Source organism: Leptonychotes weddellii, chromosome 13 (assembly GCF_054177405.1).
Source record: "Leptonychotes weddellii isolate Sample4059 chromosome 13, ASM5417740v2, whole genome shotgun sequence".
NCBI lineage: Eukaryota > Metazoa > Chordata > Mammalia > Carnivora > Phocidae > Leptonychotes > Leptonychotes weddellii.
Window position 1 is genome coordinate 74,562,203 of NC_138381.1, and position 17,586 is coordinate 74,579,788.

The window sequence follows — 17,586 nt, forward strand, 5'->3', positions numbered from 1 at the left end:
TTTTTTTAAAGATTTTATTTATTTATTTGAGAGAGAGAGAGAGAATGAGAGACAGAGAGCATGAGAGGGAGGAGGGTCAGAGGGAGAAGCAGACTCCCTGCCGAGCAGGGAGCCCGATGCGGGACTCGATCCCGGGACTCCAGGATCATGACCTGAGCCGAAGGCAGTCGCTTAACCAACTGAGCCACCCAGGCGCCCCATAAATAAAATCTTAAAAAAAAAAAAAAATTGTAGCAGAAGGTAAGATGCATGTATTGGTTGTGGTGGGGTTTTTTGCAGGGAGAAGGGGCTGGATTGGAGGAGGCTGTTCCCTGAACTTCAGCACTGCTTTATGAAACTGGGCAATACATAACTTGAATAGCTCCAACAGTATCCAAATGGAGTTTGTACTCAGGTGACTCAAGAAGCACTATACCCAGGCCACAGTATTTGACTTACAGCCATGTCCTTTGAGTAAACGCTTATGTCAAGTCCAAGCTAAATGTCAAATGCATTTTATGTAGGTCCCTGTGCCTTTTAGAGAGGCCTTACTTGGGACTTCAGGTTCAGAATTTTCAGGAAAATGCTTTAGAAAAGTAACATTAGTATTTCCTTCCTGAAATTTGACTTTTCAAATGAGAAGTTCTAGTTAGTTTAAAACAGTGTGCCTTGTGGATTTGCCTTTCAAAATTAGTGTTAACTTTTGGTCTCATTTTAAGAAGTGGTGCCCTGGATCCTAATTTTTGTCATTAGTAATAAAATTTAGTCATCTGTCTTGTTTGGGAGTTGTCAGATATTTTAAAAATACAGTAGTTTTCTATTTCCTTGAGAGCTAAAATCATTTGTTTCCTATTAAACAATACACACAATTTATAAAATTGCATCATAAATCAAGACTTTTTGCAAAAACTGACTCACTGCAGAGGGCATTGGACTGATAACACTTTATCAGTTAAACTTGATTTGGCAAGTGGCATAGCTCTTTCAATGTATTTTAAAATTTTGAGGAAAAAAAGATGCTCAGTTCTTTTGAATAAGATCCCAAATAGGATTTTGGGTGGATTGAGAGGTGGGGGTACAAAGCTTTTCCTTAAAGAGTGAAAGTACTTCACTCTATTTTTCCTAAGCATTATTTAGTATCTTGACACAAAATATGATTCATCTTATCAGAGTTTTATATATAGTGATTTAGATTTAACAGCATGTTTTTGTGTTTTACATTATTTAATCTTTTAACTATGAATAGCTGCTCTTATCTCCACTTAATCTGCATCTGTTTCCTTATCTATAAAGTTTTTTTTTTTTTTAGAATTTATTTATTTATTTGACAGAGAGAAACACAGCCTGAGAGGGAACAAAAGCAAGGGGAGTGGGAGAGGGAGAAGCAGGCTTCCCGTGGAGCAAGAAGCCTGATGAGGGACTCGATCCCAGAACCCTGGGATTGTGACCTGAGCCGAAGGCAGACGCTTAACAACTGAGCCACCCAGGCGCCCTCCTTATCTATAAATTTGACTCATCAATAAGGTCGATACAGCTAGTATCATAGCTGGGACTTGGACCTAAGTTTCCTGCTTGTGTGTCTAGTGCTTTTAAGTAAATGCTTTTGTTTTGTGCTTATAAAAATAACACATGTTCAGAAAAGCACAGTATAAGACACCTGTAACTCATAGCTAAACTATAGTCAGTGGTTTCCTCCAGCTTTTGTATATACACAATTGTATGTATACGTACTATTAAATAAAATTGAGCTAATATATATATATATAGTCTGCTTTGTAATGCTATTTGTATGTAATGTAAACTGAGCATATTTCCATGCGTCACTGCATCGTATTTTTTCTGCACGTATAGCCCATAATTTAATAACCAGTTCTCTATTTTTAGTTATTTAGATTATTTCCATTTTTTTTTTTTAAGATTTTATTTTTTTTAAGTCTTACTTATTTAAGTAATCTCTACACCAGCGTGGAGCTCGAACTCACAACCCCAAGATCAACTGCATGCTTTACCAACTGAGCCAGCCAGGCGCCCCAATTTCCAGTTTTCTGTTTTGAGTAAGATTAGAGTGAATGAGTATCTCAGCATCTGAATATTTCCTTAGGATAAATTCCTTGAAGAGTTCTTGAGTCAAAGGCTATGAACATTTGCAAGCCCTCTGATATAAATATTAGCATGGGTCCCTCCAGAAAGGTTACGCTAATTTATACGTTTCCAGTTGTTATGAAATTGCTCTCATCAATAAGCTTATTGTTGATCTTGAGTCTGTCACATTTAACAGTTTATAAATTTACCAGGTTCTTAAATAGTTGTTTTTGTGGTGAGTAAGTTTGGTGAATAGTTCTAGAATTGATTGGATTGTTGGTATGAATCCCACGGACTACAAAATGACTGCAAAAACTTTGCCAGAGACTACAAAAGTGACTTACTACAAAGAGTGCTTTCTGTTGAAAGACCCAGTATTATTTTGATTCAGGCCAATTCCAACACATTTTTGTACCGATTTTTCTTTTACTCATTAACAGACTATTTTGAAAAGGAAGGGAATTTCTTTGTGTGTATATGTGTACTGCTTTGACTGTACATTCTGATTTTTCAAGGATCCTATTATCCAGGTTTTTTGACTTATCAGAATTAGCCTATGCTGGCATTTGATGTAGATGAAAAAGAATAGCTGTGCTGAATGAAACAAAAAGTGCTTCTGTTTTTTTTTTTAAAGATTTTATTTATTTGAGAGAGAGAGAATGAGAGAGAGCGAGTACATGAGAGGGGGGAGGGTCAGAGGAAGAAGCAGACTCCCTGCGGAGCAGGGAGCCCGATGCGGGACTCAATCCCGGGACTCCAGGATCATGACCTGAGCCGAAGGCAGTCGCTTAACCAACTGAGCCACCCAGGCGCCCCAGTGCTTCTGTTTTCACATCAACGTTTGGATAGCAGTTTTGGATAAGAAAATAGATGTGAGTTATTTGCATAAGAGCTAGAAAACTGTTCATGGCCTCTAAGTTAACCACTAATTGGTAATGTGGTCATCAATGTTTCTATGAAATGAAGTCTAAACAAGGATGTTTTATGCATGCATTTTTTTAAAGATTTTATTTATTTATTAGAGAGAGACCACAAGCGGGAGCGGCAGGCAGAGGGAGAAGCAGGCTCCCCACTGAGGAAGGAGCCTGATGTGGGGCTCGATCCCAGGACCCTGGGATCATGACCTGAGCTGAAGGCAGGTGCTTAACCGATTGAGCCATCCAGGCATCCCTGCACACATTATTTTTAAGAATTCACTTCTCTTGGTTCTTGAGCAGCAACTTCGATCTTATCATTGCTTTTCTTGTTCGTGTACGCTAAATTCACCAGTCAGTGGTCTTTGGATAACAAAGTTAGGGTGTTTTGTGAATACATTCCACATACACATATTTATTTACAGATCATCTGAATTCAGTGAAGTAAATTAATACTAATCCATAACCATCTTTTATTCTTTTATCAGAATTTCAAATTGAAAAATGGTTGGCTGGACTTTTTGTTAGTTAGGCTTAGTTTAATTAGACTTTAGCTTAAAGAAGAAGCATATTCTCCCAACATTTTAGGTGGTTAAAACCAAAGTAAAAGGACATGGGGCAGTATTTTTACTCTCTGAATCATTATTGAAACTTCTCTGAAAACATGTATGTGTTGGTGTAATAAGGAGAAAGGAAAATTTGGGAAGGCTGAGATGGAGCCTTTGCTTCAAAACTAGTTCATGTAATAAATGTAATGTTGTATGTGAAAAATAAAGCATAGTGTATGTTAACCTTTATTTTATAGTTTCTAAAACAGTTTCCCTTTTCTTGCAGTACGACTTAGAATCCCAGAATCTTCGATCTTAGAAAAAGGAATTCTTGAGAGAATTTGCCCCCCTGCCCCTTATTTCACAGATGAGAAAACTAAAGCTTAGAGAAGTGATTTGGCCAGTATCCTACAACCAGTTAGTGGCAAAGTAAGCTGGCTGTGGTATCATCCCCTGACTCCTTTTCTGGGTTCTTTCCATCAAACTTTCTTATAACAGTCTGTGAGAGGAGCATCTTGTAGCTAGCTCCAACCCAGGGCACAACATCTTGTGCAACTCTAAGATGAACTCTTTTTGGAGTTCTCAGATGAAAGTTTGTACACCAGTGTGTTGGTATTCTAACTTTTCAGTACAGTCAACTGAATTTATTGTTTACTGGTTGTTTCCTGTAAGTCCCTGACAGGTGCTGTGAAGAAGACCAAGAACAAGAGAGACTTCAGCTCTGAAGTCTGGCAGGGAAGGCCACAGGAACAGTATAACAAATACACACACATTAGGTGTTGTGGAAGCATGGAGTCAGGTCTCGATAGATGGGTTTTTCAGTAATTGAGGCAAGTGAGAAGAATGGTAAAGCTCTCCAGATTGAGGGATCAGCAGACACAGAAGATTGTCTTCAAACTACGGCTGTTTTGTGGCTAGAGAGTAGTTTGGGCTGGCTGAGTGGGTTTGGAAGGGCAGTTGAGAATTGTTAGAAAATAGGTTGAGACCAAACTGTTGAAGGTCACAATTGCCATATTAAATAACTGGGTTCCATTTGGGGGGGGGCGGTTAGGAAGCTATAGAAGATGTTGTTGCCTTTGTTTTGCATTTGGTTTGGTGGTTTTTGAAGAGGCAACACGTTCAAATGGTACAAAATTCAAAAGGTATTCTAAATTTAAAAGGGTACAAAGTGAAAAGTTTCTCTCTTCTAGCTGCAAAGTTCCTTTCCCAGAAGGAACTAATGTTATCAGTTTCTGGTGTATCCTTCCAGAGAATTGTTTTAAAAAAGATTTTATTTATTTATTTGACAGAGCACAAGCAGGGGGAGCAGCAAGCAGAGGGAGAGAAAGAGAAGCAGGCTTCCCCACTGAGCAGAGAGCCCGATGTGGGGCTTGATCCCAGGACCCCAGGATCATTACCTGAGCTGAAGGCAGACACTTAACCAACTGAGCAGCCACGCAGGCGCCCACCCCCCCAAGAATGTTTTTACATATACAAGTAGGAAAGTGTATATACGTGGAAGGTATTTGAAGAGCAACATGGACATAGCAATCTTATAAAAAGCAAAAAAGAAAGAAAGAAGAAAATGATACAGAGTGTAATGGGAGAATAGGAAAGCAAAAGACCAGTTAGGGAGCTACTGAAATAGTCTGAACTAGAAAAGGCTTTAACTAGGACAGTTCAAAGTAGTCTGGCTTCAGAAACATTGCAGACATATCAATAGGACTTAATGATAATTGGACGAAGAGGGTGAAAGAGAAAAGAGGACTTGAAGTTGATTTTGAGGTTTTGCATCTGGAAGCCTCCTTAAGTTTCTAGCCTACAAGTGTGGGTGGGTTGGGCTGCCATTAACCAGGTTAGGATATGCAAGAGAAGGATTGAATTTGGGGATGGAAAACAGGATTGCTTGGTGGGAGAGGCATTTCAGAGGTGGAATCATCTGGCTCATGGAATGCTTAAGTCCAGCTGGCCTTTACTGAGTTCTAAGTGTTCCAGCAATGATTCTCATTAGAATTACCTGTGCAGTTTGGTTTTCATACTTTGCTAGGAGGCCCAGGCCCATCCTAGACAAACTGACTCAGGAGGTGGGGCTTGGGTAATCTCAGTGTGCAGCAAGAACTAAGAACTTTTGTGCCAGGTACTAGGCCAACACCCAGAGATGAAAAAGATGGTTGGTTAGCAATGGAAAGAGACTCAGCCCTGAAGGGGAGTTACAATACAGAGAGGGAGAAAGGAGACAGGAAAGCTGTGATAGAGGTGCTGCAATTATTGTTATTACCTAAGGAAATGGTTTAGACCAATTTATCACTAGTTGTTATAAGATTTTTCCATTTAAAATAAGGAATATCTTGGGGCACCTGGGTGGCTCAGTCATTAAGTGTCTGCCTTGGGCTCAAGTCATGATCCCAGAGTCCTGGGAATAAGCCCCGCATCGGGCTCCCTGCTCCAAGGAAAGCCTACTTCTCCCTCTCCCACTCCCTCTGCTTGTGTTCCCTCTCTCGCTGTCTCTCTCTCAAATAAATAAAATCTTTTTAAAAAAATAAATAAAATAAGGAATATCTAAGTCTGAACCCTGGCACATAGTAGGCAGCAGGCACTTAAGAGATATTTGTTAAATAAGGTTATTTCAGAGCCACTTCTGGAAAAAGAAAACTAATTTCTTCAAAGTGCAGGTGGATCTGTTTCTCCTTTTTTAGAGACATAAGTTTGTTTCTTAGTTACTGTTAAATGTTTAATGAGATATTGAATGGTGGTGGATGTGTGATGGGAAAAGCTGAATGGACCACTCATCTTTTATACATTATCTGTGAGTGGGAATTGTCTTTTGGTTGTGACCACAGATACACTAATCAAAGATTGTTTTTTCTGATTGCTACAGGCTAGGCTATTCTATATGCTGTTATTTAGTCTTTCTGAAAGAGAGGCATAACTCTCTTATTGCATGTTGACTGGGAGCTGAGCATTGTGGCAGGTACTCTTTTAATACATTATCCCTGTTCGTCACATCAGTCCTGTGATATATGTTATTATACCCATTTACAGATGAAGATACTAAGGCTCAGAGAGCTACCCAAGGACACCCTTGGTACACTTAATTCTAGTCCTGGAGCTGCAGTTTGAACCCAGATCTGACTCCAAAGCCTGTGCCCTTACCTAGTGTATATACACTGCTTTTCAAGTCAAATGATCATTTAAAACTTTGTTTTACTGAAGTGATCTTTATTGAGTCTGAATAGTACTTTGATATGAGCTATTCCTAGGCTAACAGTTGAGCAAAGCCCCCTTCATTAAAGCAAATAAAGGCCTCAGTTGAACTAGTTCAGTGGGCCACAGGAACTTGGGTGACTTCAGGCCAGCCCTTTACTTCTGGGGACCTCCTTTATGCCTGAACTCCTGCAGTGTGTTTGGACTGATTGCTGGTCAGAGGTTCCTGGCAGGAATGTAATAGGCATTTACCTGGAGGTCAGGTTTCTCTGCTCTTAGAGCTTAACCTCACCTTTATTACTGCACTTTATCCATATTAGTCAGAATCTTAGGGAACTGCCCAAATTAATTCTATCCTCAACCTCCTCCCTCATGACTCATGTTTTCATCATTCAAGGCTCATATGAGGCACTTCTTTTCTCCATGAATACTTTTCTTGATTCCTTTAGCTACATGTAATCTGATCTTGCTTTAGTTTTTATTGGTGCATATTTATTTTGTTACAGCCATTTATCATAAACTTCTCCAAACCCCTCTCCCCTGCCATAGTCACTACCACTTGATTTTAAGCTTCGTGGGCAGGAAATCTTTTATTACATGTAAATCCCTTTAGCTGCTTTTCGCTACAGTGTCATGTATATAGAAGAGGTTCAATAAACTGTGTTGAATAACTTTAATATTTAGTGTAAGTGTAAAATGTAGCTCTAACTGGATTTATATAGTTTTTGTAATCCCTCCGAGAAAGGTAATATACATACTCATTATTGGAAAATGTGGAAAGTAAAAAGAAGAAAAAACAATTACTGGTCCTACCACTCAAAGATCATTACTTAATTAAACAGCATGTAGGAAAAAAATATAATTAGTGTTTAGAAATTAAGGGACAGTTCTCCACTTGGCAGGCTAACTCAGAGGAAATTATGTTCTCATTTTTTTTAAAAAGAGTGTTTGTGCCAGGGCTACATGTGACTCTTGACCTCTCCCAGAGGGTGGTATTTCAGTAAAGGCCAGCTCTTATTTTTATAGAGGGGTGAGAAAACCAGGGAGGTAAATAGTAACCTCTTTGAGGTTAGGTCAAAGATATATAGCTTAGGGGCGCCTGGGTGGCTCAGTTGGTTAAGCGACTGCCTTCAGCTCAGGTCATGATCCTGGAGGCCTGGGATCGAGTCCTGCATCGGGCTCCCTGCTCAGCAGGGAGTCTACTTCTCCCTCTGATCCTCCCCCCTCTCATGCTCTCTATCTCATTCTCTCTCAAATAAATAAATAAAATCTTTAAAAAAAAAGGATATATAGCTTAATTGTCATAAATATTAGGTTAACCTTTAAGACCAGAATTCTAGATCTAATCTTATAAACAGAAGGAAAAATTCTCTCTTAGCCTAAAGGGCTAGTAGAAGTAGGCACACATCAGATAGCTAGACTTTAATTGCTGTTATTTTCTTATTTAAATGTTAAATTATTAGGTGTTATATAACATTTTCTCATATCTAGAAACTAACAGGAGTCTCAGCTTTAACAGAAGCCTTTAATTCTTTTTTTTTTTTTAAGATTTTATTTATTTATTTGAGAGAGAGAGTGAGAGAGAGAAAGAGCACAAGAGGGGGGAGCAGGAGAGGGAGAAGCAGACTCCCTGCTGAGCAGGTAGCCTGATGCGGGACTCGATCCCGGGACTCCAGGATCATGACCTGAGCCGAAGGCAGTCGCTTAACCAACTGAGCCACCCAGGCGCCCCAGAAGCCTTTAATTCTATAATACACTAAGGGCCCTGCCCATACTGTCCATAGTTCACAGGAAGTGTGAGCCCGTGATCTGCCTGTTGCTTTCTTCTGTTCAGAAAGCATTGCTAACAGCATTTAGCATTTGGGGAAGATACTGTTGCAGCTCAAAAGGAGTGAAATGACCTTTTCTGTGACTTCACCTTCAACTCTTCAGTTTGTGTGGTGAGAAGGTAATTCCTACCCAAGTCTATAAGATACCCAAGGTCCCCAGGCCACATTGAGCCACATGTTCCACATTGTGTTTGGTATTTAAACAGATGAGCTAAAGTTAGAGGAAGAATATTTTATTTTAAAAAGGTTGGCTTTGGGGGCACCTGGGTGGCTTAGTCAGTTAAGCGTCTGACTCTTGGTTTGGGCTCAGGTCATGACCTTGGGGTCGTGAGATCAAGCCCCGCATTGGGCTCTGTGCTTAGTGTGGAGTCTGCTTGGGATTCTTTCCTCCTCCCCTCTCTACTCCTGCTCACTCTTGCTCACTCTATCTCTCTAAAATAAAATAAATAAAATCTTTAAAAAAAAAAAAAAGGTTGACTGAGTTTCTTTGCCTTCACACTGTCATTTCCTTAACCTCTTTTCAGCATTTTTCACTGCTTTTTTAAGGCAAAGCAACTGCCCAGAATAGTCTGGAATTTACCATCTCTAGATAATGAAGTATTCTGGGCAGTAGGTATGAGGGTGTGTATGTGTATACATTTTAATTTGATTAATTATGAAGTAATTTTGTGTTTACTAAACTAGAAAGGAATAGCTATTTTGTTTGGAATTCTAAAACATAAAATGGACCATTTATTCCTGCATTGGAGTCCTTATTTGAGTTTTGTTAACTGCCTCAGACAGTTCCATTTCTTTAGCAGAATTTGAGTTTTGCTTATAGGTTCCACTTTCGCACATTTTATTACGGGGTTGAACCTTTCTTCCTTTCCATTCTTTCAGCTTTGTTGCCTCAGCTTTTGAATTAGCTGTTCAGCCTAGAGATCTTGAGTTCTTAATGTAGAGTTGGTCTCTGGAGATTCAGAAGAAGCAGGTTTCATTGTGATTAATGCAGAGTGGTTGCTTTGGGGAAACTTTTTGCAAAGGGAATATATCACTTGCTTGTTAAAGCAGGAAGAACATCACAATCTATATTATTTCACCTCTAGAGAAGTGAAAGGACTGTTAGTCAAAGCAAATTGTACTTTTCTGAATAACTCAGCTGTTGAATTTTTTTTCCAGTAATCCTGCTTTTTGTTCTCTTTGGGATAATTATTTGCAGATACAACATTTCACAGTCCTGAATCACAAGGGAGTGTTCTTAATGCCCAAATTGTTGAGGCTTCAGCAATGTTGATACAAATATGATCTGTTCTATTTGATAGATATTGAGTTTATACTGTGATCTCATTTTTCTTTAGTTATAATGCTTCATGTTGTGATATCTCTAGACAAATAAGGTTGGCTTTGTGAACACTAGATTATGGTATTTGAAGAAGAACCTCTTCATCTGAAAAGAAGTTGGCTGTAGCACTGCAATAAATACCGCATAGCCAGTGCCTCATTAGATGAATACTTGCTGCAGAAAGTATAAAACCAGATATCTTTATCCCTTCTTATTCAACTGTTGTGATCCAGCCAGATCCTTACTCAGTTTCTCTTCTGGAATTTCACTTCACTATCAAGTACCCATCTTAGTAGATAGGAGATGTTTCACTGACGGAAAAACAATCCCTGTAGAACTGTCTTGCTTCATTAGAGTGTGAGGCTCAATGTAAAATGCCTTGAGATCATCAAAGATGCAAGAAATAAAGCTATTACCTTTGGGTACTATTTAATATTAGAAATTCTGCCAGTCTAGTTTTGGATAAAATAAAATTGCCAATTTCTTTCACTGATACTTATATTAAAATTGAAATTTAGTATTCTCTAGGCATCACTATCTTCTGGAAAATGTTTGCTTTGTAACTAATTGCATGTCAATCTGAAGATGATTGTAGTAGAAGGGCTTAAGAATGGCAACCTCATGCTCGTGGCTGATAATAGGAGGACAATGCTAGAGAGACACAGGCTTAGTTCAAAGTCTTTTTCAGGGTGAGCCTTTTGCAGCAACACGGTTAGGTGACCATAAGAAATTGGAAAGATGGGATTTTTAAGCTTCCACAGTTTCAGCTTACCAGATCTTTTTTCCTTTGCCTTTTTTTTTTTAAACAAGAAGTTTATTTAAACAACAAGACGCTTGACTTGAAGGGAAAACTATCTAGGATTCATTTCTTTTAGAGTCATTTATCCCTACTTAAAGACAGATTGCCCTACATGTAACAGCTAAGCCTTTTTTTTTTTTTAAACAAGATGTTTATTTAAACAACAAGACGCTTGACTTGAAGGGAAAACTATCTAGGATTCATTACCTTTAGAGTAATTTATCCCTACTTAAAGACAGATTGCCCTACATGTAACAGCTATGTACAAAAAAGTTATAAAATTGTCCTTGGTTTTACAATGATAAATGAAAAACATTAAAATTCTCCAATCGAATGAGGTATGCAAGGATTTTTGTGGTGTTCTTTTTTTGTTAAACAGAGCAAAATAACTTACTAGAATATAAAGATAAGAGCTGACTGAGCATGCCACTAATGGAGAGAGGGGGTATTTTCACACAAGCAGTATTTTCCCCCATCCCATCTCCATTTGATGTCGATCAAAACATACCATTGGCTATCTAGTTAAAAAAAAATGCAGTATGCTTGTGCACATACACAGTTACTTTATGTACAATAAAGGAATGGGGAAGGGGAAAATGAAAGAATAGAGAAAACTATACTGTAGTAGTCAGGATGTGGTGGAACCAAATTGCAGCTTTCTTTTTTTTTTTTTTTAAAGATTTTATTTATTTATTTGAGACAGAGAGAATGAGAGAGAGAGAGCACATGAGAGGGGGGAGGGTCAGAGGGAGAAGCAGGCTCCCCGTCGAGCAGGGAGCCCAACGCGGGACTCGATCCCAGGGCTCCAGGATCACGACCTGAGCCGAAGGCAGTCGCCCAACCAACTGAGCCACCCAGGCGCCCTAAATTGCAGCTTTCTAATTGAGAATGTCTTCTTGGTCTGGAGGAACAGAGTTCTGGAGTAAAGTAGCAGGTTCCCTTTTTAGTAGACACCTCCTGTCTGCTGCTGAAACACATCAATTGTATCTTCATCCTCCATTTCCAACTGTGCAGGTGTGTCTGTTTCATTGATGGGCTGCCCATCAAATCGGAATCTGATCTGCCTCATTGACAAACCCTGTCGTTCACAGTAGGCTTTCATTAGTTTACTAAGTGATGTATGCCTCTTAATCTTAAACTGCACCACAGAACCATCCTGTCCCGCCACCTTCAAAATAATATGATCGTTGTTCTCAGTCTTGACTCCTTCCTTGGGCTTTTTGTCGGCCATGCCTAGTGCCGGAGTCTCCTCAGCTGCCGCTTCGCAAAAGAGGTACCAGGTCCGCACCGAACAAGCACACAAGCAGCGCGAGGAGCGGTGGAAGAAGAAGGCGGCAGCAGTGGAGGAGGGAGAGTTTCCTTCACCTTTTGGCATAGAACAAAGCTATTAAGTAAAATTCTGAGTTTAATAAAAAGCTAAATGATTTTTAAAGTACAGCAAAATTTTGTTTTTAGATGACTATACTAAGGCAAAAACAAAAATGTGTTAATTAGAAAAATGAAAATTGGCTGTTACTTTAAGAATTTTCTTTTTATAAAAAGATAGACTTAAATAATGGGAAACATAACAGAATTTTCTTTGTCCTTTTCTCTTAACTCTTCACTTTAGAAAAACAGTCTGTGGGAAACTTAACCAAAATATTATGTGAAAAATTGTAATTATCATATATATTTTCTGGTTGATTATCTCCCACTTCACAAAACTGATATTTCCATGCAAGTAGTACACCTAAAGGAATTATCTGCACTCTATAGTCTCCTCTCAGCCTTCTGCTTGGCTATTTCAGATATGTAACCATTATCTTAGTCTAATAATGGTTTTAATTGGATTTTTGGGTCAAAGGAAACACTTAAGCTAGACTTATGCTGACAGAACGTTATTAATGGAGACATAAGATGATTACAGTGAATTAAAGGAAATAACTTCTATATTCAGTGTAAACTCTCTCTTGTCATTCAAAGCCTTCCCAGTTATTAACTCAGCCTACCTTTTCAGCTTCACCTCTTTTCACCTCCAAAGAAATATCATTCTGCCAAACTGGATACTTCCTTAATCAGCTATCATATCTGTGATTGTAATTTGATGCCTAGAGTAAGATGCAATTAACAAATGAGCTATTTGGCAAAGAATTCTCATTCCTAAGATCCCCACTTGAATTTATTACTCTCTGTGCTCTCTCTGAGCATGTCATCTACCCCTAATGGTGTCAATTCCCGATCTTTGTCAAAGATCTGGCTCTGATTGCCTTCCCAGCTGCCGACTCATAGTTTCTGACTTTATATAGAACATTTCCCTAAAAATGTCCTCCTGGCGCCTAAAACTCCGCATACCCTGAGACAGAATTCAATATCTTCTAAAGGCATTTCCACCCCTTTCCCAACTGGGGAATCATCTAATCAATACTCATTCCTGAAATCCAGAAACCTGTTGATATAAAATACATTGATATCAAGTCCAGGTGTCTTTCTGTATTCATTCCTCTGTATTTCCAGTGATGATTCTATTTTTCTCGTTACCTCTAACCTAAAATCTTGCAGCTGATGCCTGACCTCTAACCTCTTCCCAACCCATTCTCTCCATCACTATCAGGATTATTTTTCTAAAGTATAGATTGGAGGGGCGCCTGAGTGGCTCAGTCGGTTGAGCGTCGGACTCTTGGTTTCTGCTCAGGTCATGATCTCATGACGTGGGGCTCTGCTAGGTGGGGAGTCTGCTTGGGGTTTCTCTCCCTCTGCCCCTCACCCCACACGCACGCGTGCTGTCTCTGTCTCCCTCTAAAATAAATAAATAAATCTTTTAAAAAATTAAGATCTAGATTGGGGGTGCCTGGATGGCTCAGTTGGTTGGGCATCTGCCTTCCGCTCGGGTCATGGTCCCAAGGCTCTGGGATCGAGCCCTGCGTCGGGCTCCCTGCTCAGCGGAGAGCCTGCTTCTCCCTCTCCCTCTGCCTGCCGCTCTGCCTAACTGTGCTCTCTCTCTCTCTCTGTCAAATAAATAAATAAAATCTTTAAAAATATAGATAGATAGATAGATTGGATTATATCACTTCCACCCAGAAACCTTGATGACTTTTTGTTGTCTATAGCAGTGCTGTCCAGTAGAAATATACTGGAAACTACATATGTAATCTTAAATTTTCTAGTAGCCACATTTAAAAGAGTAAAATGAAACAGATACAGTTAATTTCAATTAATATATGTATTTAACCCACTATAAAATATTTCAATCTAGTCAGTATAAAACTATCACTAAAATATTTTACCATTTTTTTTGTACTACATTTTTGGAATCCAATGCGTTATTTTACATTTTTACATATCTACATACTTTACATAATTACATACAGTCCATCTCAATCCAAACTAGCCACATTTCAAACTCAATAGCCACATGTGTCTATTGGCTCCCATATCAGACAGCACAAGCTTATAGCATAAAGTATAAAGTTCTTGGGTCATGGGGAGCCTGGGTGGCTCAGTCAGTTAAGCGCCTGACTCTTGATTTTGGCTCAGGTCATGATCTCAGTGTCCTGGGATTGAGCCCCAGAGTTGGGCTCATGCTCAGCAGGGAGTCTGCTTGAGGATTTCCCTTTCCCTCTGCCCCTCCCCCCATTCATGCTCTCTCTCTCTTTCTCTAAAGTAAATCTTTTTTAAAAATTTAAGTTCTTGGATAACAATTCTTGGCCCTCCACAGGAGCCCTTCAGCTCCTGTCCTGCATTTTTCGACTTCTCAGCACTTACCCAAACCCCAGCCACACCTAATTGCTCTCCATTCTTTTCCTGGTACTACTCTCCCTTGCCTGTGGAAATCTGACTTACCTTCCAGGGCCTAATGTGAATGCTATTTCTTAAGCAGTCTTGCTCCATTCCCACAGTGCCCCATGAGCATTAACCATTTGCTCTTAACCCCCCCTATAGCAGCATTTATGGGAGCTGTTTGTCTAGTTCCTGTGTGAGTGAGTAGTCACTGCCCACTAGAAGGTGAGCTTCTCATAGGCAGGATGTGTCTCCCTCAGTTCTCTATTTCCTAGTATTTACTATGGCCTCCATTTGCTCTTAGAGGTGTTCTTATTCTTTGCTGTTTCATATCTTTTGTATCTTAAGCATTCTCTCCTTTAACAATTGTTTTCTTTTCCTTTGAAATGTATTCTGAGTAAAATTTCTCTTTATATCTGGATTAATTCCACTGTTTAAAAAGTGTTCTCCCTTGGGGCGCCTGGGTGGCTCAGTTGGTTAAGCGACTGCCTTCGGCTCAGGTCATGATCCTGGAGTCCTGGGATCGAGTCCCGCATCGGGCTCCCTGCTCGGCGGGGAGCCTGCTTCTCCCTCTGACCCTCCCCCCTCTCATGTGCTCTCTGTCTCTCTCATTCTCTCTGTCTCAAATAAATAAAATCTTTAAAAAAAAAAAAAGTGTTCTCCCTTTGTGGATGAAAGCTTTTGCTTGTGCATGAGAGGAAATACTCATTTCCTTGTAGAAATAACTACCTAATATGAATTAAACTAGGTTTCAAATATACCTATGGTAGGTTATTCTGGTTTTAGCCTGATTCTAATCCCAAATATGACTCTTCCTTTTATATAACTTGTTGTTTTTTTTTTTAAGATTGATTTTATTTATTTGAGAGAGAGAGAATGAGACAGAGAGAGAGAGCACGAGATGGGGGAGGGTCAGAGGGAGAAGCAGGCTCCCCGCCGAGCAGGGAGCCCGATGTGGGACTCGATCCTGGGACTCCAGGATCATGACCTGAGCCGAAGGCAGTCGCTTAACCAACTGAGCCACCCAGGCGCCCTATAACTTGTTCTTTATAAGTAAATTACTTATGTATACTAAGGCCTTTTTTTCCCACAGCTTTATTGAACAGCTTATATGCTTTTTTTTTTTTTAAAGATTTTATTTTTTGAGAGAGACAGCGAGAGAGGGAACACAAGCAGGGGGAGTGGGAGAGGGAGAAGCAGGCTTCCCAGGGAGCAGGCAGTCCGATGCGGGGCTCGATCCCAGGACCCTGGGATCATGACCTGAGCTGAAGGCAGACGCTTAACGACTGAGCCACCTAGGCGCCCCCAGCTTATATGCTTTTTGAATCTCTTTTTTCCCCTAAAGAGATTTCAGCAGTGAAGCTTTGCTTGGTATCTTTTTCCCATAGAAAAGCAAACAGGTGCTTGAAAGGTTACACTCTATTCTGGGAGAAATCTGATTAATGTTGAAGGGCTGTGTCAGGTCAGACTCTATAACCTGCTGACAGATTATTTAGTGAGTGCCAGGATCAACTCTCAACGTTATTGGTTTTAATGGTTTGCTTGTGAAGGGCATTTGTAGATGAAACCACTTTGTAATTTAAAATTAATTGTGGCTCTTAGATCAGAGACTGGTTAAAGAGAAATTCTTTTCTCAAGCAGGCAGTAATTTGGAAAGAATGAATGATTCATCAGATGGAATTGCAAGGATTATAATTGCATTCTGTATTTTAACACAAATTGTTGCATTTAAAATAATGGTGAGGGCAAGTTGCTTGGCTGGCTCAGTTGGTGGAGCATGCAGCTCTTGGTTGTGAGTTCAAGCCCCACGTTGGGTATAGAAATTACTTAAAAATTAAATGTTTAAAAAATAAAATAAATTGGGGCACCTGGGTGGCTCAGTCGTTAAGCGTCTGCCTTCGGCTCAGGTCATGATCCCGGGGTCCTGGGATCGAGCCCCACATCAGGCTCCCTGCTCAGCGGGAAGCCTGCTTCTCCCTCTCCTACTCCCCCTGCTTGTGTTCCCTCTCTCGCTGTCTCTCTCAGTTGAAATAAATAAAATCTTTAAAAAAATAAAATAAATAAAATGGTGAAATCTTACCCCTAATAAAATTTCTCAAAAGAAGTTCTTATTAAACTATCTTAAATTCTCTTAAGAATTTCCAGATGTCCTCAAAATGCTTGAAAAACAGAAAAAAAGTAATACTTCTTCCTGGTAGGGTAGACCTCAGTCATCCTTTATTCTTCTCTCTCCCCACCACTGCTACACCCCTATCCAGTATACCAGTAAGTCCTTCTGTTTCACTGGATCTCAAACCCCTGCATTCTGAATGCACTGCCACCATTTCACAACCAAGCTACTAAGATAGACTCCTGACTCATCCCCTTTTTCTGCTCTTGCTCTCCACATAGCAGAAGAATCTTTTTTCTTTCTTATTATCATTAGTTCTATTTAAACTTTGTGTAATGGAAAATTTCAAATATGTATTAGAGAGATGAGCGTACTTCTCCTTCCACTTCAGTTATCCATTCATAGCCAATCTTGTTTCATCCATTCCTCCATCAGTCCTCCCCCCTATTTTGCAATAAATCCCAGATATCATATCATTTTTTAAAAAGATTTATTTATTTTAGAGCAAGAGTGCAGGTGCACGATGTTGGGGGGTTTGTTGCAGAGGGAGAGGGAGAAAAAGCAGACTCCGCTCTGAGCACAGAGCCCCACTCAGGGCTCAGTTTCACTACCGTCAGATCACAACCTGAGCTGAAACCAAGAGTGGGGTGCTTAATCAACTGTGCCACCCAGGTGCCCCCAGACATCATATCATTTAATCAACTGATTTGGAACTGCCCCATAGGGAAATTTTGCTTACTGGTTGGTCACAAAAGGTAGGGAAAGTTGCTGCCCCAATAGTGATGTTGTCTGTCACCTTCTTTATACTCTCTTCCAGTTATGTTTCCTCTCATGTTTTTCAGAATGTATTCCATTTCTGTTGAGAAATGCCATCACCAGAAAACAGTTTCATGTGTTCATTTCATGTTAAGTCAGTTTTTTTCTGGGATGATTTATATAGGCACTTTCCTACTTCTGTACCAAATAGGTTCTTTAAAATGTGTGTGAAAAAAAAATTAAAAAAATAAAATGTGTGAAAGTTGAACGTACAAAAAAATGTAAATATGTATGTGGGCAGGATGTTTA

The 17,586-nt window shown here is 39.6% G+C and overlaps 1 protein-coding gene and 1 pseudogene across 1 annotated transcript in view; one reads left to right on the forward strand and one right to left on the reverse strand.

Moving 5' to 3' along the window:
• PPTC7 (protein phosphatase targeting COQ7) overlaps positions 1-17,586 on the forward strand; it is a 41,969-nt gene that overhangs the window by 6,956 nt on the left and 17,427 nt on the right. The gene's annotated exons all lie outside the window — the stretch shown is intronic.
• LOC102742683 (small ubiquitin-related modifier 2 pseudogene) lies at positions 11,527-11,939 on the reverse strand (annotated as a pseudogene).